General features: G+C 37.7%; 1 pseudogene; it reads left to right on the top strand.

Moving 5' to 3' along the window:
- The first annotated feature begins 12,202 nt into the window (after positions 1–12,202).
- Positions 12,203–21,207, top strand: part of LOC122454297 — a 33,333-nt pseudogene continuing 24,328 nt past the window's right edge.

The raw sequence follows: 21,207 nt of genomic DNA, 5'->3' as shown, positions 1-21,207 counted from the left end.
TTTTAAAGGACCTCACTGTGATGTGAGAGGTGAGATGGAGTCCAGTCTTACAGGAGAATACCAGTCCTTCCTCTCTCCAATCTATCTTTGTTGGGCATAGGTAAGTGTGATTCCCAATTCCATTTCCATTTCCATAGGAGAGCATAGTTTTTCTGCTTCATTTCGTCTCTGACTTAGATTTGTGATCATCCCTGGATTGTACCAGACCCATTTCTACACTCTTTACGCTACGCTTTTCCTTATAAACTACTTCAGGGAGAAGGTGTGATTCTTATCACTCTTCATCTTAACATGGGTTCTTCAGAAAATAAAGCATATGGTATAAGCTTAGAAGCTAATACTTTATTGAGGGTTCAGTCTTGGGAGATCTAGAGTGAAGGACAGTGGGTATATTACTGAACTGGCCATAGCTTTGCAAAATACACAACTGGTTGTTGTGTATCTTGCAGAACATCTTTAGAAAAGTTGTACAGGTTATTATGTCTTAGAACTGCCCATAGAGGAAGAGGGTGAACAATTTATCTGCTGACTTTCCTCCATCTTCTGTTCTGCTTCAGTCCAAGTTCATCCCTTATGGGAATAACTTTCTTGAACTTATAGGTATCATTATTCAGCCTCTTCAGGCAGATTTAGGGGGAGCAAGAGCCTTCACAAATCCAATAGGGCTGTAATGCAAAGTCTCTTCCTGACAACTGGTGTCACACATGGGTCTATGGCCTACCCTGGTGGCTCAGACAGTAAAGAATCTGCCTGCAATGCAGGAGACCCAGGTTTGATCCTGGGTTGGAAAGATCCCCTGAAGAAGGGAATGACTACCCACTCCAGTATTCTTGCCTGGAGAATCCCATCAACAGAGGAGACTTATGGGCTAAAGTTCATGGGGTCACAGAGTCGGGACATGACTGAATGACTAATCAAGCACCTGGGTCTAAAGTGGTGAATCCACTAGCTTTTGATGCTTGTCTCTGGGACCATTCTTGCTGGCCAGTAATTAAAGAAAGTGGTCAAGTGTAGGCATGAAGGGTCTGATGAGTTAGACTTACTGGCTTTGAGTGATGCAGAAACTGGGTCTAAACCCAATCTGTATTTCCAACAAGCTGAGAGGAGATCTCTTTTTTCCTTCCAATTTTATTGAAATATAATTGGCGTGCACCACTGTATAAGATTAAAGGTGTACATCATAATGATTTGAAAGAGATTTATTTTTTACTTTCTTCAGTTTTCCTCACTTTAAAGGGACTGGATCTCTCTTAGGGGCTGATACCCTTACTCCCATGTCTTCTAGAACTTACCTATTCTTCCAGAGCCATAGAGAGATGGGTTTATTTTCATGGATGAATAAAGTTGATAATTCCCCTCCACCTCCAAGAATGTGCAAATCATGAAATCCTGTATTGTGTTTTCACTGTGTAGAACATTCTTTAACTGTAAGGGAATAAATTCATTTTTTAGGATCTGAGATCCTCTTGATAACTGCCTATTTGTGTTGCTACAGTCATTACACTCTATCAGAACAAAACATAAATCTAAAACTTGTTTTGTATTGTGCAGTGTGTTTTGATGGGTGGGCCAAATTTTTTTCTTTTTCTCTATTGGTTTCATAAAACACACAGAAACTGATGAATTTGAATTATGTAAACCAAACAGGAAAGAAAAAAACACTAGATTAGTTCAAGGGGAAGGAGATGAGGGTATGAGATAAACTTCAGATCATAAAAAATGGTTCTGTTCTGGGGCAGATTTTTGAATTATATATGTATTTTTCTTCTTGTCTAAATGTTTCTATGTTTATAGAAACTTTTAAACACGGATTTGCCTTTCTTTAATAATAATCCAACCTCCACCAATGGAACTTCTCTGTAAAAATTTCTCAGCAATATATTTGGAAACTCATGTCTTGAAGGCAGATTTGGAAACATAAGTCTGATTTAACTCCAAAAGTCAGCAGCAAGGCTTGAGTTGCATTCCTGTTAGCACTTGTCCTGAGAAAATACCATTTAGCCAATTATTCTTAATAAAAAGCTTCACATGCAACACAGGCAGCCCAGGGATCCCAAAGTCTGTGGTGAAGACAAACTCTTGGGCTGACTGTGTCACATTACCATCTCAGATGCACGTTACAGTGTGCTGACCAGGCCCTGCTTCTCAGGACAAGTGGGTGATGGAACCAGAGCATTTTAACTGCCCCCATAACCGCAGCCCTGGACTAGATTTATGATCTCGGGGAAGCACTCTGAGTTTTGGTCAACACTGTCAAAATAAAATAGCTTTTGAAGAAGAGTGGCTGCTAGGGAAAAAAGTCAGCCACAGATGTGCTGACCGATCTGACACTTCTTTTCGGATGCTAGAAAGAGCGTAGCGTCTGGATCTAGACACAGTTCAGTTTTATTCCTGGCTTCATCATTTATTAACTCTGCCTACTAGAGTATACATCTTACTTTCTTCTCTGCAAAGTGGGAAAGCTAATTATGATCTCAAATGATTCATGTGAAGATGACATGAGAAGCTATATGGAACTATATAGCTTCATATCTGACTCCTTGCAGCTCTTCATTAGGGTTCCAAGTCTGTTTCTCCTTGCTCCTCTCCCCAGCACACCCTCTCCCCAGCATTTCTTCAGACCAGGTATCCTGTAGAACCTGTTGCTTGGCTTACACAGCAGTTATCTCTGATCTGTCTTGATGCTTTCCATTATCCATGTGAGAAAAGATTTATCTTCTTTTCTTAGCTTCCTCGGCATCTAGAGACATAGGACACATCTCTGGCCAATAAGACATAAAAAGATATCTCCTGAGAGTTTTCAGGGAAAGTTTTGGTTTGCTGATAAACATACAGAAGCAACTGGAAACCCTCTTCTTCCTATTTGAATGCATAGGTCTGGAACAGCTGTTTTGTGACTGGATGGCGATAAGCACGCTAGAGAATCCAAAAGAATCACAGCCTCACAGAGATGTGAGTTCTGACTTTGGCTTGCAGCTGCCTATCCTAGTCTTTCAGTAGGTACAATAAGAACAAAACTCTTGTTTGGTCAAAGCACTTGACATATATAATTAGGTAAGTGGGACCAGGGTTAGAGAAAGAGAGTAAGAGTATGAGAGAGAGACAGACACACAGACAGAAAGACAGACAGACTATTCCCATGCAGCTGGGGAAGTAAATGCTCTGATTTCTGAGGTATAAATATCAATATAGTAGGCTAGATAATGGTTCCCCCAAAGGTACTCAGGTCTTAATCTCTGGAACCTATGAATATCACCTTGCATGCACGCTTGATAAATTACTTCAGTTTTGTCTGACCCTTTGAGACCCTAGGGACTGTGGCCTGCCAGGCTCCTCTGTCCATGGGGATTCTCCAGGCAAGAACAATGGAGTGAGTTGCCATGCCCTCCTCCAGGGGATCTTCCCAACCCAGAGATCGTTCCCACGTCTCTTACATTTCCTGCATTGGCAGGTGGGTTTTTTACCACTAGCACCACCTGGGAAGTCCACGAAGATCCCTTTATATGGCAAAAAATATTTTGTAAGTGTTATTAAGTTTAAGATTCTTGAGACTGAAGAGATTATCATAGTGGGCCCCGAATACAATCATGTGTAGCCTTATGAGGGGCTTTCCCTTGTGGCTCAGCAGGTAAAGAGTCCGCCTGCAGTACGGGAGACCTGGCTTCGATCCCTGGGTTGGGAAGATCCCCTGGAGAAGGGAAAGGCTACCCACTCCAGTGTTCTGGCCTGGAGAATTTCAGGGACTGTATAGTCCATGGGGTCGCAAAGAGTCGGACACGACTGAACGACTTTCACTTTCACTTTATAAGAGGGAGGCAGAGGAGACTGACACAAACATTCACAGAACAGAAGATAAGTGACCCCAGGGGCAGAGATTGGACCCCTGTGGCCATAAGCCAAGAAGTACTGGCGGCCTCCACAGGCTCCAAGAGGCAAGAGTGGAAAACACCCTCTACCGGAGCCTCTAAGGGACCATGGTCCTGTCAACAGCTTGATCTCAGCCCAGTGATACAGACTTTGAACTTGAGAACTGTGAGAAAGTGTTGGTGTTGTTTTAAACCACCCAGTTCGCAGTAATTTGTTACAGCAGCCACAGAACATTAATACAGTGAGCTATCAAAAATTTAATGAATTCATATTAGGGGATGAGTAATAGTGATAACAGATATTTATTGAATGTCCTCTATGGACCAGGCAACCACCCTAAGCTCTCTGCATGGATTTCCACATTAGTCCTTCCAAAAGTCCTCTGAAGCAACTTCCCTTCTTATATACATTTCCTAGCAAGAAGAGCCACTCCAAGAAAGGTAAGGAGCCTGCCCAGAGTCACACAGTGAATGAGTGCTAGAGATGAGATTTGAACTTGGACTACGTGATTCCATACCCATTCCAGCCCTGCTGCTGAAGAAATGATAGGAAACTTTCTATGTTCCCAGTTACATCTCTAAGATCAGTTATTAAATAAAACAATCATATAGTATTGGCATCTGTAATTGGACATACAAGGTCCTTTAAGAGAACATTTTCTTCACAGATTAAAAAATGAGAGCTTACCAAGTGTCACATGCTGAGGTGAGCACCAGGATGGCAAAAGTAACTAAGACAGACAGCTTTCTCTTCAGAGAGGCTCTCTGCCCACCCATCTCACACGACTGTTTTCTGAAACCCTAGCCGTTTATGAAACCCTATACCATTATACCAAAATTCCATGTCAAAGTATAACTTCTAAATGATTTCCTTAAACCAAATATAAATTGATATAACTTAATTGTTATTCTTTTCCATATGTCTAAATAATGGAAAATAAATAGATAGAAGAAATGGAAGGAAGGAAGGAGGAGCTATTTTCAATAACCACAGCATAGTTACTAATTACCTCATACCTCTGCTGAAAAATTCCTTGGTTATTCTTTCTAATTGGCATATCAGTATTTTTCATGTAACAGTTTCAGAGCCTGATGATAAAATGTGTGTTTTGTAAACACAAAACCTCTGTATTTTTTTTTACAGTGGTTTTTTTTTTTTTTTAAAAAAAGCAAAAAACATGCCAATATGTCTAATTCTTGGTCAAATTCTTTTTCCAATTAGGTTGTTCCAGAATAGTGAGCAGAGTTCCCTGTGCTTTATGATAGGTCCTTGTTGGTTATTCACTTTAAATATAGCAGTGTGTGTATGTCCTTCCCAAACTCCCTCTCTCTTCCCTTCTTCTCCCTGGTAACCACAGTTTGTTCTCTAAGTCTCAAAATCCCTGTATTTTAAGGTTAAAACTTCCTTGTATTTATTAAGCGTTTCATTTTTAATTAGCTTCTGTGTTTCTTCTCATGTCTAAAAAGTGAATAGGTGAAGAAAAGTTCTCTATTGCTTTCCAGGATTCCACAGAACCAAGTTTTGAGCCTGGTTAGATCATTGATGGGCTTCTCTAATGGTTCAGATGATAAAGAATCTGCTTACAATGCAGGAGACCTGGGTTCGATCTCTGGGTCGGGAAGATCCCCTGGAGAAGGGAATGGCTACCCACTCCATTATTCTTGCCTGGAGAATTACATGGACAGAGAAGCCTGGTGGGCTGTAGTTCATGGGTCTCAAAAAGTTGAGAAGGACTGAGAGACTAAATGATTTTCACACTTTCATTTTTCAAGTCATTGTCGCCTTAATTTGTGCATTCTGTGTTTTTTTCCGTTCCCTTTCCTCTCCCATCTGATCCAATGAGGTAGGCCTTTGTAGTTCCATATGCTAGGGTTTTTGCCAAAGGAAAAGTAGAAATATCATCAAATCAATAGTTCTATCTTCTGTTAAGGGCTGCTTGTCCTTGAACCCAGGTTAGATCCATTGCATTAAAACTTCCTGCTAAGAATGAAAATGGACCTGATATTGAAAGGTGTTCAATCAAATACTGTGTCAGTGCAGCATAGTTAACATAGGTGATATATACGGCTATTGTTGCTCAGTCACTAAGTCATGTCTAACACTTTGCAGCCTCATGAACTGCAGCAGGCCAGGCTTTCCTGTCCCTCACTGTCTCCCTGATATCCACTGAGTCGGTGATGCCATCCAACCATCTCATCCTCCGTCATCCCCTTCTCCTTCTGCCTTCAATCTTTCCCAGCACCAGGGTCTTTTCCAATGAATCTGCTCTTCACATCAGTTGGTCAAAGTATTGGAGCTTCAGCTTCAGCATCAGTCCTTCCAATGACTATTCAGGGTTGATTTCCTTTAGGATTGACTGGTTTGATCTCCTTGCTATCCAAGGGATTCTCTCAAGAGTCTTCTCCAGCACCACAGTTTGAAAGCATCAATTATTCAGCGATCAGCCTTCTTTATGGTCCAACTCTCACATCCTTACATGACTACTGGAAAAACCATAGCGTTGACTTGACAGATCTTTGTTGTCAAAGTGATGTCTCTGCTTTTTAATATACTATCTGGGTTTGTCATAGCTTTTCTTCTAAGGAATAATGTGTGGTTAGCACAGATATTAATACATTTTCAGTGAAAGGGTATTTATATCAGGTATTCAAACCATTATAAACACAACTGCTTCATTTATGGCTCCTCAAAAATTTCTTCTTAAATGAGAAAATTGGCAATAGAGAAAATTAAAATTGAGTCTTTTTAACAAATGTTTATTTAGAGACCTATAGCTTAATTCTCTTATTTCTGTGAATTTAAGCCAATATTTTTTCCTTTTTTTTTGTTTTGGGCTTGATTTTAAAAATAACAAAATTAAAAAATTACCTTCTCTAAACTACTTATTTGTTTAAGTAGGCAAATAATTAGTTGTTGGCCTATTTTAAAAATATCTTCCAAATGTTGCATTAAGAAACATGTCTGGATTTAATTTGTGAGAAATGCACACACAGATAGAAAAAAATGAAATTCTGTCTTTTGTACTCCTTTGTACTTTCAAAAGCTGCTTATGCTTTAAAATCAACCTCTGAAAAGTACTTTTGATCTGCACTTACAAACTATGAGACTATGCTAAATAATCTTAATATTCTTTCTGTGAAATCTCCATACTTGTAGTTGTGATGAAATCATCCAAATCAGTTCCCTGAAATCTTGAAAAACAAAGATGCTCGTAAAGTGGATTAAACAAAACCAGCTTGAGCTCTTGATGAATACACTTGGAAGATTTCAGATCTCTGTACCATATTGGCATTCTTTTACTGGATTCCCTAAAATATTACAAAACAGCCATTTAATAAAGCACAGTTAAATAGATTAGAAGTAACTGCAGTGTGACAGAACCTCATTTTGACTGATTTCAGTAGAATCTCACAAAAGGGAAGTCTGAATGGACCTCTGTGGGAAGTTAGGGTCTGGGCAGTGTTTCAAAGTGGAGAGAGGATGAGATTGCCCGAGTTTACGACATGATAGTTTAGGATTGGTGGACCGAGTAAGGTGAATATCTCAAGGAAAGATTTGATGGATAAACTCTCATCTGAGAAGACAACACTTTGCCCAAGTAATCAATGCATGAATATCTTGATAAAATAATATTTATTGGGTTTGGTCTTACCTTTTCTAGACAAATTTTTATTGAACAGCTCAGTTATGTTATTATTGACAGTCTCAGTTTACACTTTTCATTTTGATATATATTTCTAGTTTATTCTTTTCCCAAAGATTTAGAGTTGTGAATTCAAGCCCCTTTAGAGGTAAGACTATGATCTTTGGAGAAATTAAAATACTCTTATGTTTACTCTGTTGCTTTCACCAAAAAGGGTTGTGGAAGGGTTATAGTTAGTGGAAGATGGGAAATAGGAAAAGAAAGATGTATTCTAGTAATTCTCTGGCAACGAGCAATCTTGCCCATCTTTGAGGAGGAATAATTTTTACTCTGAGAACCCTCTTTAGGGCATGACACACCAGGGCTGCTAATTGTGACTCTACTTTTTACATGTCATGTAGGGCCAGGGAACCTGGAGAAGGAAGCAACATTGTCCATCAAGACTCTTCAGTGCTTTTATAATAGTTGTTGACCCCAAAGTCTTTGTGTAGAAAAGGGGCAAGATAGTTATTGATAATATATCTGTCTGGCAAAAGTGATCTTGACATTCATTTAGTCTCAATTAATAAATTATTTTGGCTGCTTAAAAATAAAGCATGTTCATTTCTAGTTTTTTCATATCTAGAAACTTGACTTCTCTTAGCTAATGTTTCTAATATCAGATTTGGCATATTTTGGATGGTAAAATTGACTATTTGAACTCTAAAAGATAGAGTCCTTAACCAAGTTCATAATTATATTTGTAATCACTTGGGTACAATTTATATTTGTAATTGGTCTGTGATTCTATTGGTCTGTGACTTCTCTTGCTCGTGATTTGGCTTTTCTTCTAGGGAACAGGTGGCTGCAAGTCCAGCCATTCTTTGATATTCAGAAATAAGACTGAAAGGCTGTCATCTCTGTTTTTCCCTGATAAGAGAAGAGATGTGGCTGCTCAGGGATATTGAATTAGAATTGATAGCATGAATAACATAATACGATTAATAGATGATTATTGACAGAGTGTCTCACTGCCACTGAAGCTCACTGAACCTCAGATTCTTCATCTATCAATAGGAGTAAATATAATGCTCATCTCTTAAAGCTGATATGAGGATTAAATGGAAAAAATGAAGGTAAAACATTGAGCAGAGTACTTGGCACATAGTTAATAAGTGATTGCTGTGATCATATTCATTAAAGATTAATAAAATGTGTTATATATTTATGATATATAATCATACATAGGATGGAACAAAATAGTTTAGTAATTTATCTTATACTCTCCAAATCAATGATTAGATGGGTTGGTAGCCTTGTCAGTAGAAAATTAAAAGAAAAAAAATGACTGTGACAGAGAAATGAGTGGAAATAATTGTGTCTATTTATAGTTACCAACAGTTGGATACCTACAACATATGCATTAGTAGCTTTTATCTTACACTGTATTTTTTTTTTACTGAATACTAGTGGTATTCTAAGTACATTGATAAGTGTATTCTCCGTAGCAGAGCATTAGTTTCCAACCAGCGTCTGAACAATGTATTAAGTATTCAGTAAGTATGTCAGGACTTCATTGAAGAATGTGTGATCATAGTGATACTTCTGTTTTTGCTGTTGTTTATTTACTCAGTTGTGTCTGACTCTTTTGCGATCCCATGGACTATAACCCACCAGGCTCCTTCCTCTATCTATGGGACTTCCCAGGCAAGAACACTGGAATGGGTTGCCTATGCCCTTCTCTGGGGGATCTTCCCAACCCAGGGATCAAACCTGAGTTTCCTGCATTGCAAGTGGATTTTTTACCCACTGAGTCACTTGGGAATATGAATCTATATCTTCTCATTAAGATTTGCTCTATAGAAAATGATTTTTTCCTTACACATTTGTCAAATCATCCTTAAATAGGAAATGAAAATTGGGCTGAAGTTGGAACTCTTTACAATGAAAACACTATAAAAATCAGAGTCCTTAAAAAACTGGAAATAGAACTGCCATATGACCCAGCAATACCACTTCTGGGCATACACACTGAGGAAACCAGATCTGAAAGAGACATGTGTACCCCATTGCAGCACTGTTTATAATAGTCAGGACAGGGAAGCATCCTAGATGCCCATCAGCAGATGAATGGATAAGAAAGCTGTGGTACATATACACAATGGAATATTACTCAGCCATTAAAAAGAATTCATTTGAATCAGTTCTAATGAGGTGGATGAAACTGGAGCCCATTATACAGAGTGAAGTAAGCCAGAAAGAAAAACACCAATACAGTATACTAATGCATATATATGGAATTTAGAAAGACGGTAACGATAACCCTATGTGCAAGACAGAAAAATAGACACAGATGTGTAGAACAGAGTTTTGGACTCTATGGGAGAAGGTGAGGGTGGGATGATCTGAGAGAACAGCATCGAAGCATGTATATTATCAACTGTGAAACAGATCACCAGTCCAGGTTGGATGCATGAGGCAAGTGCCCGGGGCTGGTGCACTGGGATGACCCAGAGGGGTGGGATGGGGAGGGAAGTGGGAGGAGGGTTCAGGATGGGGAACACATGTAAATCCATGGCTGATTCATGTCAATGTATGGCAAAAACCACTACAATATTGTAAAGTAATTAGCTTCCAGCTAATTAAAATAATTGGGAAAAAGAAAATAAAAGTCAGAGTCAATAGTATTTTTATTATAAACTCTAAAGATAGAACAAATGTTATTTTTAAATACCAGAACTCATTTCAGTTTGCTTTGATTATGCTAGCTTTCTTTAAAAAACATACAAAATTAACTTACTGTCAAAATTTTTCAGTGCCACTTCATTTTCACTGTGTCTTACTTCCCACCAGTTTCAATGGGTTGGTCTACTTTAGTGTCTTGGATCAGGTTTTTATTATTTGGTGGAAGACTATCAAAGTAAAGGGAAAGTTGTTTTTCCTTCCTTAAGTATACAGCCAGAAAGAACAACAATATTTTCAAGTTAAAAAGTCATTGCAACCTAATTGAAAACTTCGGGCTAAATGCTGGGAACACTGTGTGGTTGACCATTCTGAAAGAAATTGAAAACAGATTCTAGTTGGCTTTAAAATGAATCTAGCTAATAATCAAGATAGATAATAAGTAGACACATAAAGGACAATTAAAGAGGGGAATAGTCTGAAATGAATAGAAAGGAGAACCAGGTTAAGTCAACAGGGTTAACAAATGAAGATTTTCATTTGTGTGGTTAATATAGAGTAACTTTATTTTCCAAAGATAACATTGAAGGAATGTTGGAGAGAGCCCTGATGTCTCTGGATTTTGCCCAGTTCTAAACAAGGATTAACACCAACCACGCATGTATCTGCTGTGAACCCAAGTGATCGCTTAAGCTGTTGCTTGTTTTCTCCTATTCTTTGAGGATCAGAAAACAAACAGTGTGTACATACAACCGAAGATTATATACAACTCATAGAATTGGCATTTTCTGTAAAATTTAAGCTACTGGTTCACCAGGGTAGGGCATATGATTTGAGTTATTTTTCTGTCTTGAGAATGATTTTAGGTCATACTTCTGCTGGATTTTATATTGTTCATTGAAAAACATGTGTGTGTATATATACACACATGTATGTGCAAAAATAAAAAATACATAAATATATATGTATAAATACAAAATATATATATGACATGTAAAACATATACAAATATATACATATATATTACATATGCATTATTCAATGAACAAAAAAGGACTCAGTAGAGGTGAGTCCTAAATTTAGGTGAAATTAAGTTCACTTACAAACTGAGAAAATAACAAAGCACATGTTCTATTAATAGTTAATCAGTAGTTTAAATTTTACATACATAGTTGCTTAAACATATACATATAAATATATATACGGGTAAACATATATGTGTGCATCTATACATGTATTTTTGCCATTAAAAAGCTACATAATCCAAACATAAATGTTATACGTAATATGTATATACATACATAATATGTATATATAATTTGAAGTGAGAAATTCTGAGACTGAGTATTGAATTCTGGCTCTGTTACTTCATAGCTGTATGCCCTTAGATAATTATTTAAGTTCTTTAATCCTGCAATAATGTTTGTAGAATGAGGATATTGTCATGCACATTCTTAGTGAAAGTGAAAGTCACTCAGTCATGTCTGACTCTTTGCGATCCCATGGACTGTACAGTCCATGGAATTCTCCAGGCCAGAATACTGGAGTGGGTAGCTTTTCCCTTCTCCAGGGGAATATTCTCAACCCAGGGATCAAAGCCAGGTCTCCTGCATTGCAGGCGGATTCTTTACCAGCTGAGCCACAAGGGAAGCCCTAACTTAAGAAGGGATGCACATTCTTAAGTTCGTGAAAATAAATGAGAATGTATGCAAAGTTCTTAGTGTACTGACTGGCACATAGTAAGTATTCTGTATGTGCCAACCGTTGTGTGAAAAGCTTTACATACATTCTCATTTATTATAGTAAAATGTTTAATATATATACACACATATGTAACAGAAAGAGAGAGAGAAGGAGGGAGGAAGAAAAAGAGTCACAGAGAGGGAGAAAGAGAAATACCTTTTTGGGGTCAGATAAACTGTGGATCCCACTCAGGCCAATACTGTCATATCCTTGGCATAACTTCTGCAAACCTCATGTTATGAACAACGGAGCTAATGAACCTGGGACCAGTCATCTTTGCAACACGGTATGCAGCCTTTCATGCAGAGGACGGAGGTAGATTTGTTCACCCTGGTGTGCAGAGTTGTGTTGGGGAGCATCTTCCTTCTACAGCTTCATAGACAGCTGGCCACAGTGGCTCTGGAAAGCAATGGAGAAGAGGTATTTCACTGAGTGACAAGTGGAACACAGGTAGATGACTGTAGGATGCATTCTCCAACAAAAACTGTAGGACTCAGGAGAGGCAATTGCCCATGCATGGAAAACAGAGATTGCCTCATACTTGGTATGCTTTGGAGTGTGTTATGTAAGTTTTATATAACACTTAAATATATCATAGAAAAAGCAAGAGAGTTGGATCATAGAAAAAACAAGAGATCATCAAAAAAGCTAGACAGTTCCAGAAAAATATCTACTTCTGCTTTATTGACTATGCCAAAGCCTTTAACTGTGTGGATCACAACAAACTGTGGCAAATTCTTGAAGAGATAGGAATACCAGACCACCTTATCTGCCCCCTGAGAAATCTGTATGCAGGTCAAGAAGCAACAGTTAGAACTGGACATGGAACAACAGACTGTTTCCAAATTGAGAAAGGAGTATGTCAAGGCTGTATATTGTCACCCTGCTTATTTAACTTATATGCAGAGTACATCATGCAAAATGCCAGGCTGGATGAAGCCCAAGCTGGAATCAAGATTGCCGGGAGAAATATCATAACCTCAGATATGCAGATGACAGCACCCATATGGCAGAAAATGAAGAGGAACTAAAGAGCCTCTTGATGAAGGCAAAAGAGGAAAATGAAAAAGCTGGCTTAAAACTCAGCATTCAAAAAACTAAGATCGTGGCATCTGGTTCCACTTCATGGCAAATAGATGAGGAATCAATGGAGTCTTAGTTCTGAGTGCACATTAGGGCTAGTCATCAAAACAAGATCAGTAGGTTGCATTAGTGTGACTGTAGCTAAACTTTTATCCCAGATTTTAGATATTAGCAGTTTTGCAATGATCAAGAACAGCATATACCACTGAAGTCATATTAGCTGTTGTTCAGTCGCTCGGTTGTGTCTGACTCTTTGTGACCCCATGAACTGCAGCAACCAGGCTCCTATTGTCCTCCACTATTTCCCAGAGTTTGCTTAGGTTTGTGTCCATTGAATCGGTGATGCTATCGAATCATCTCATCCTCTGGCGCCCCCTCATCCTTTTGATTCTGGTCTTTCCCAGTATCAGGGTCTTTTCCAATGAGTCAGCTCCTCCTTTCAGGTGGCTGAAGTATTGGAGTCACCTGATATATTATTCAACTTAAATATGAATCAAATTTAGTGAGTGAATTTTGGTATAAGAAAGCATAACCTTTCACTGAGCTTGCAGTAGATGCTAGGTGCTGTGCTAAGCACTTTGAAGCACTGATACCTAACCCGGTGGAAGAAGCACAACTGACTGCCCTGTTTTTCTAGTAAAGGAATTGAGATTCGGAGGATCATATGGTTTGTAAGTACAATAGTAAAGCAAGGAGTCAAAATTAGAGGGACTTCAGAACTTGTCTCAGCTTGAAACTTGCTTCTCTAGTGTTTGTACAAGAGTTCTTAGAAGTGGAATAACTACAAACAATTTAATGCAGAAATTTGAATAAACTTGTAGTTACCTCTTTTGACCCCTAGATGACACTTTTGTATTTATAAGGTAAACTACAAATGGAAACTGATAGTTGCAAGAGGTGAAACAGTAAAACAAAACAAAACAAGTACATATATATACATATGTCTTGACAGTGTGAATTTGGAATAAAGGTATAAATTACCTTTATAAAATACTTTCTCTCAACTTCCCTGTATATGTTAAAGCATAACAGTTCTGCTTTATAAGTAAGTAAAGTCACTCAGTCGTGTCCGACTCTGCGACCCCGTGGACAGTAGCCTACCAGGTTCTTCTGTCCATGGGATCTTCCAGGCAAGAGTACTGGAGTGGGTTGCCATTTCCTTCTCCAGTATGTTTTATAACATGTTGCTTATTAAATGCATGTATCGGAACAGTTAGGCACTTGTTAAAAATGCAGATTTCTGCTTTGTCTTTGCCTCACACTGAAAGGTAAGAGGCTAAAAACTCTATTTTTTTTAACAAGTACCAGGTGGTAGTTCTACATATGAAAATCTGAGAACCATTGCTTAGCTATGTAATCCTCAAATCTGCCTGCGTGTTAGTCTCTTGCGGGAATTAAACGGAATACAAATGCTTTGTCCCCATTTAAAACAATCTCAGCCTAAGGTGTAGAGCCTAAGTATTGTATGTTAAAAAGTTCCCCCAGTGATTGCCCTGAGGAACCAGAGACTCACAGCTGAGAAGCAGATTGGGTGGAATTCAATAGTGACCAGCTCCCTTAAGGTTACTAAGGCTGGAATTACTGCTTCTGTGATTTCATGGAATCACACTGTCCATTTACACATACAGGCATGTATAAATGTATCTTTTGTGTTATTTTATCATAAAAATGACTCATGGTTATAGCAAAAAGAAAGACAGAGAGAGAGAGAAAGAAAGGAAGGAAGAAATGAAGAAAGAAAGGAGGAAAGAAAGAAAAATACAGGCGTGAACTGAGCGTTAGAAACAACAACCATTTCCCACAATCCAGAAAATGACTGCCAGCAGTTTGGTGTTGCTCCTTCTGGTCGTTTTTTTTTTTTTTGTATTTACTTTCCCTTAGAAGATTTTGTTAAAATATTGGGACTATACAATGCAAACAACTCTACATAACTGTTATTTTATGTAACATCCTTTATGAACATTTCCGCTGACGGCTAAAGATTCTCTGAAAACAGTTTGCACTGGATACAAACAATTCCATTGATGAGAACACACCATAATATTCTTATTCATTCTTTTTCCATTGTAGACTCTTGAGACAGTAGCTCATCTTTATAATGTTTAAATAAATGATCTTAATTATAGAGAATAGATATTAAGAGGCACTTTATATTTTATATTCAGTTTATAATCTTTAAATTAATTGCAGTTGAGTTAGTTTATAAAGAACCCACCTTGTGTGTTGGAAGAGAGATCAAGGAAAGACTGGCTAGGTCATCTATTAATAGATTCACGTTTACTTCTGAGCCAACATCCATGTGCATGCTCTGCTGCTGGAAGATCCAGAATATCATGTCTATCACTAATTAGCATCATTCATTATGACGAATAAAGGAGAGTTTTCTCATAACTTTTCATGGTGCTTCTTCTTCCATACTTTTTGCATATAATTTTCCTCAAATAATAATGATATTGTAGATAAAGAAAAGGAGTTGACTTCAAAGTATAACTATAGAGTATTAACCTGAATCTGAAAACTCAACAGTTTTATGTACTCAGTTTTATGTACTCAGACTATTGCAAGCCTCTAAGGACAATATTTATTTTGTATTAATTTTTATTGGAGTATATTTTCTTTGGGCTTCCTCAGTAATTCAGCTGGTAAAGAATCCACCTGCAATGCAGGAGACACCAGTTCAATTCCTGGGTCGGGAAGTTTCCCTGGAGAAAGGATAGGCTACTCACTCCAGTATTCTTGGGCTTTCCTGGTAGCTAGCCCAGTAAAGAATCTACCTGCAATGCAGGAGACCTGGGTTCAATCCCTGGGTTGGGAAGATCCCCTGGAGGAGGGCATGGCAGCCCACTCCAGTTTTCTTGTCTGGAAAATCTCCATGGACAGAGGAGCCTGGAGTGCTACAATCCATGAGGTCGCAAAGAGTCAGACACGACTGAGTGATTAAGCCCAGCAGAGCACAGAGTTTCTTTATAATGGTGTGCTTCTGTGCAGCAAAGTGAATCAGTTAAACATAGGCATGCATCTGTTCTTTTTCAGATTTCCATCCCATGGAGTCACCACAGAGCACTGAGCTCCCTGTGCTATGCGATAGATTCACATTAGTTATCGGTTTTATATGTAGTAGTGTATATGCGTCAATCTCTAGGGACAATATTTTATTCATACATACCCTTCTGACACACATATGGCAAATATTTCCCATTTCATTATTTTTCTTTTAACTTTATTCACTTGACTCATGCAAATCCAATAAAATTTTGATTTCCAGCTTTTACTCTTGGTCTCATGGAAAAAAGATTGTTTCCTATCCCACGATAACCTGTGCTTTCATTTATGACTCGTCCTCACTATTTTATTAAAAATTATTTCAAACTTAGAAATCATGAAAACAATTTACAGTGAAAACCTGTATTAGTACCCTCTGGATTCTACCATTAGCATTGTACTCTTTCCTTTCTTATATATCTATCCATCTTTCCATCACTCTGTCCAACACATCAATCTATGTTTACTCATTTCAAAGTGGCTTTCATGAATTGCATCTCTTGAAAACTTCAGTATGCATACTGTATGTATTTGACATAAATTTTGTCCTTTTTTGTGTGTACTGGAGATGATTTTATTTTATGATTAAAGTCTTTAAAGTTGCTGCAAGGAAACAAAAATCATACTGACCTTAGATAAGTATCAACACTAAACGATGAAAGATTATTCCAGAAAATGGTTAACGGATATATGTGGGAAAACATGGGGGTACCTGTCTCTGGTGAGACGGGAGAGGTGGGAGGTCCAAGATGTAGAGGATATACACGTATATGAAACTGATTCACTTCATCACATAGCAGAAACTAACATAACATTGTGAAGCAACTATAACAAAAAAAAAAAACCAAACAAGCAAACTTTCACACTCGTGATACTTTGATTTCTTAATTTCTTAGCCAGATAGAGCACATTTTCAATAGTTACTTCTACCATCCCACATCAAAGAATATACGAGTGGTACATTATTTGTTGTTGTTACTTGAGGATATTTGAATGGATTTCTCTTGATTTGGTATAATCTGACTTGCATATATAGCTTTGCTGTCTATGGTAGCTGAAACTAATTACTATGACCTGGGTGGCTTATGGGATTCCCTGGTGTCTCAGACAGTAAAGAGTCTACCTGCATTGTGGTAGACCTCAATTTGATCCCTGGGTTGGGAAGATCCCCTGGAGAAGGAAATGGCAACCCACTCCAGTATTCTTGCCTGGAAAACCCCATGGATGGAGGAGCCTGGTGGGTTACAGTGCATGGGGTCGCAAGAGTTGACCACGACTGAGTGACTTCACCTTTCACCTTTGGTCTCCAAACTATGGTTTGCCATAGTTTCCATGGCCCAAAGTGCAATTCATGTGGTGTGGGTGGCTTAAAATAACATATTTATGCTTTTGCAGTTTTGGAGACCAGAGTGTGAAATCAGTTTCAATGGGCTACAGGGGGCAGAACTGGTTCCTTCTAGAAGCTCTGGGAAGAACCCTTTTCCAAGACTTTTCTAGAAGCTTCTGACTGTGTCCTTTGGCTTGCAATCCCTTTCTTGTTGTTGCTTAGTTGCTAAGTCAGGTATGACTCTTTGTGACCCAATGGACTGTAGTCCTCCAGACTCCTCTGTCCATGGAATTCTCCAGGCAAGAATACTAAAGTGGGTTGCCATGCCTTTTTCCAGGGAATATTCCCAACCCAGGGATCAAACCCACATCTCCTGCATTGGCAGGAAAATTTTTTATGATTGAGCCACCAGAGAAACTGTAATTCCTTTCTTAAATCACTTGAAATCCTTTCTTCCATTGCCACATCTTTTCTACAGTCAAATCTCTGTCTTTCCCTTTCTTATAGGGACTTTTGTGATTACATTTAGGGTGTACCCAGATAGTCTAGGATTAAGTTTCCAATTCAAATTCTAAACTTAATTACATCTGCAAAATTTCTTTTGCAAGACAAGGTGACATTTACAGGTTCCAAAGATTAGGACCTCGGTATCTTTGGGGCTATCATTTAGCTTAACATACATGCAAACATTTCATCTTTTTTGTTTGTTTGTTTGTTTAAGCAGCATGAAATAAGAATCTGATGGAATCTTTTCCAAACAATTGCCTCAATTTTTTGAAAATACAAATATAAAAGATTTTAAAATGAAAAATTCTCAAATCTAATTGAGATGATACTTTTGTCATATACTATATTCCTCATGTTTTCCCTATACACTGATTTCTTTTAAAGTTTAGTAACTTTTTTTCATTAGTATGACAAAATATGGCAATAATTTGATTTATTGAACTTTATTATAGGTGCTTCTTTCAGCAAAATTTCTTTAAAGTTGGAAAAAAGAAGAGAAAAAAATTTAAGAATGCAACTTTGTTGCTCTAAGAAAATGGATATTAATGTCCTATATACTAATTTATTCTTTGCCAGAAGTTTATATCAAATAATTATTTTATATGAAGGTGTGTGTGTGTGTGCGTGCCTTCAGTGATGTCTGTCTCTTTGCAACTCCATGGACTGTAGCCCTCCAGGCTCCTCTGTCCATGGAATTTTCCAGGCAAGAAAACCAGAATGGGTTGCCATTTCCTACTCCAGAGGATCTTCCTAACCCAGGGATTGAACCAATGTGTCCTACATTGACAGGTGTATCCTTTATCTCTGCACCATCTGGTAGGGTGTTTCAATCCATTTGTGGAATAGAAGAAAGAAAGAACAAAATTGCACTCACCCAACTCTATGAAATATTAAACTATAAGCAGCTAAGACAAGACAATTACCTAGAAAACAAGTCAGAAGGTTAAAAACTATATACATTAGAATCTTCATGCTAATTCTAAAATATGTAGGCCGTTATAATTTTAGAGTTATCTTTGAGTGTTAGCTTCCTTCCAGTACAAGCAACACTTGTACTTAATAAACATTGTTTTACCCAGTTGGCTGTTTTCTAAGCAAGTTATAGAATTACTAACGTTAAAATATTTTAATTAAAACAAAACCTTTGGCACTGTACTATAGTCTTTAATCTTTGGTAAATAAACATATGACTTTGCAAGCAAACACATTACTGGATAAATGCTGCGTGTTGAATTTATCAGACCCATTTCTAGAGAGTGTGTTGCCAATTAATTGTTAATACAGAGCATGTTTTTTCAAAACAGTGGATGATGCATCTAGTTCCATAGACACACCCTAAATGAATAAGTTGCCATTTTAAAGTTTTTTTGTAATTACTCTAAACTATGGAGTCAGGGCTTAATATGCCTCTAAATTAATTATGAATAAATTCTGTATGCATGTCTTCTACTTTTAATAGGATTTATTTTTCAGGTTCACAGAATAATTGAGCAGAATACTGAGAGTTCTTACATACTCCCATCCCCCACCATTGCAACCCACAAAAGATTGGTATATTTGTTATAATCTATGAACCTACATGGGCTTCCCTAGTGGCTCAGCAGTAAAGAATTTGACTGTAATGCAGGAGCCACAGGTTTGATCTCTGGGACAGGAAGACTTCCTAGAGAAGAAAATGGCAACCCACTCCAGTACTCTTGCCTGGGAAATCCCACGGACAGAGGAACCTGGAGGGCTACAGTCTATGGGGTTGCAAAGAGTTGGACGTGATTTAGTGACTAAACAACAATAACAATATGAACCTATACTGTTACACCGTTATCACCCAAAGTCCATAGTTTATGTTAAAGTTCACTCTTGGTATTGTGCCTCCAATGGGTTTGACCAATTTATAATGACATATATTCACCATTATAGTATCATATAGAGTAGTTTTACTTCCCTAAAAATCCTCTATGTTTTGGCAATTCATCCTTTCCTCCTCTACCACTCCTAGCATTGATCTTTTTACTGTCTTCATAGTTTTACCTTTTCCAGAGAGTTGAGGTTGATATCATACAAGATACCTTTCTCAGATATGTTTTTTTTCAGATAGCAATGTACATTAAGGTTCTTCCATGTGTTTTCATAGCTTGATGACTCATTTCTTTTTAGTGCTGGATAATACTCCAACTATCTAGAGGTACCACAGTTTGTTTATCCATTCATCTATTAAAGGACATCTTGGTTAGTTCCAACTTTGGCCATTATGAATAAAATTGCTATAAATATCCATGTCCAGACTTTTGTATAGACATAAGTGCTCAATTTATTTGGATAAATACTAATGACTGCAATCGATGGGCTGTATAATAAGAATATGTTCAGCTTTATAAGAAACTGCCAAATTGCCTTCCAAAGTGACTGTATCATTTTGCATTCCCACCAGCAATGAATTAGGATTTCTGTTGTTCACTTCTTTGTCAACATTTGGTGTTGTCAGTGTTTCAGATTTTTGCCACTTTCATAGGTATGAAGTGGTATCTTGTTGTTTCAATATGAAATTCCTTAGTGACATATGATGTTGGACAAAATTTAATATGTTTATTTGACATTTGTATATCTTTGGTGAGGGGTCAGCTCAAATCTTTGCCTATTTTTTAATCAAGTTGTCCATTTTCTTATGAAGGTGTGCATTTTCTTATGAAGTTGTCCTTTATTATTGTTCAGTATTGAGTTCTTTGTATACTTTGTATAATAGTCCTTTACCAGATAGATCTTTTGCAAATAGCTTCTTCTTCTTTTAGACTTGTTTTCTCATTCTTTTCAGTGTATGTATATACTTTGTTTTCTTTGTTATTCTATATCTGATGTTTAATTTCTCTTTCCATTATAGTGTTTATTTATTTTATGTTACCTATAATGATTGTTTAGGGGTTTCCCCGGTGGCTCAGTAGTAAAGAATCCACCTGCAATGCAGGAGCCACAGGAGATGTGGGTTCCATCCCTGGATCAGGAAGATTCCCTGGAGGAGAGCATGGTAACCCACTCCAGTACTCTTGCCTGGAAAATCCCATGGGCAGAGGAGACTGGCAGGCTACAGTCCACAGAGCTGCAGAGTCAGACAGGACTGAAGCGACTTAACACATAATGATTGTTTAACTAATGTTGATTTTTAGAAGCATTTGAAAGAACTTCCTGTGAAGTTCAGATACTCCTTCATACAAAGGCAAACATAAAATCCTCACCATGAATTGTGTGGGTGACAAAGAGTCAAATGTTGCAGAATCACAGTGAGATGGATGTTGAGTCAGATAAGGCTTATTTATTAGCAGTGACTTACTTGGACACACCA

Source organism: Cervus canadensis, chromosome 16 (assembly GCF_019320065.1).
Source record: "Cervus canadensis isolate Bull #8, Minnesota chromosome 16, ASM1932006v1, whole genome shotgun sequence".
NCBI lineage: Eukaryota > Metazoa > Chordata > Mammalia > Artiodactyla > Cervidae > Cervus > Cervus canadensis.
Note: the sequence above shows the minus strand (reverse complement) of the source record. Positions and strands in the feature narration are given on the sequence as shown.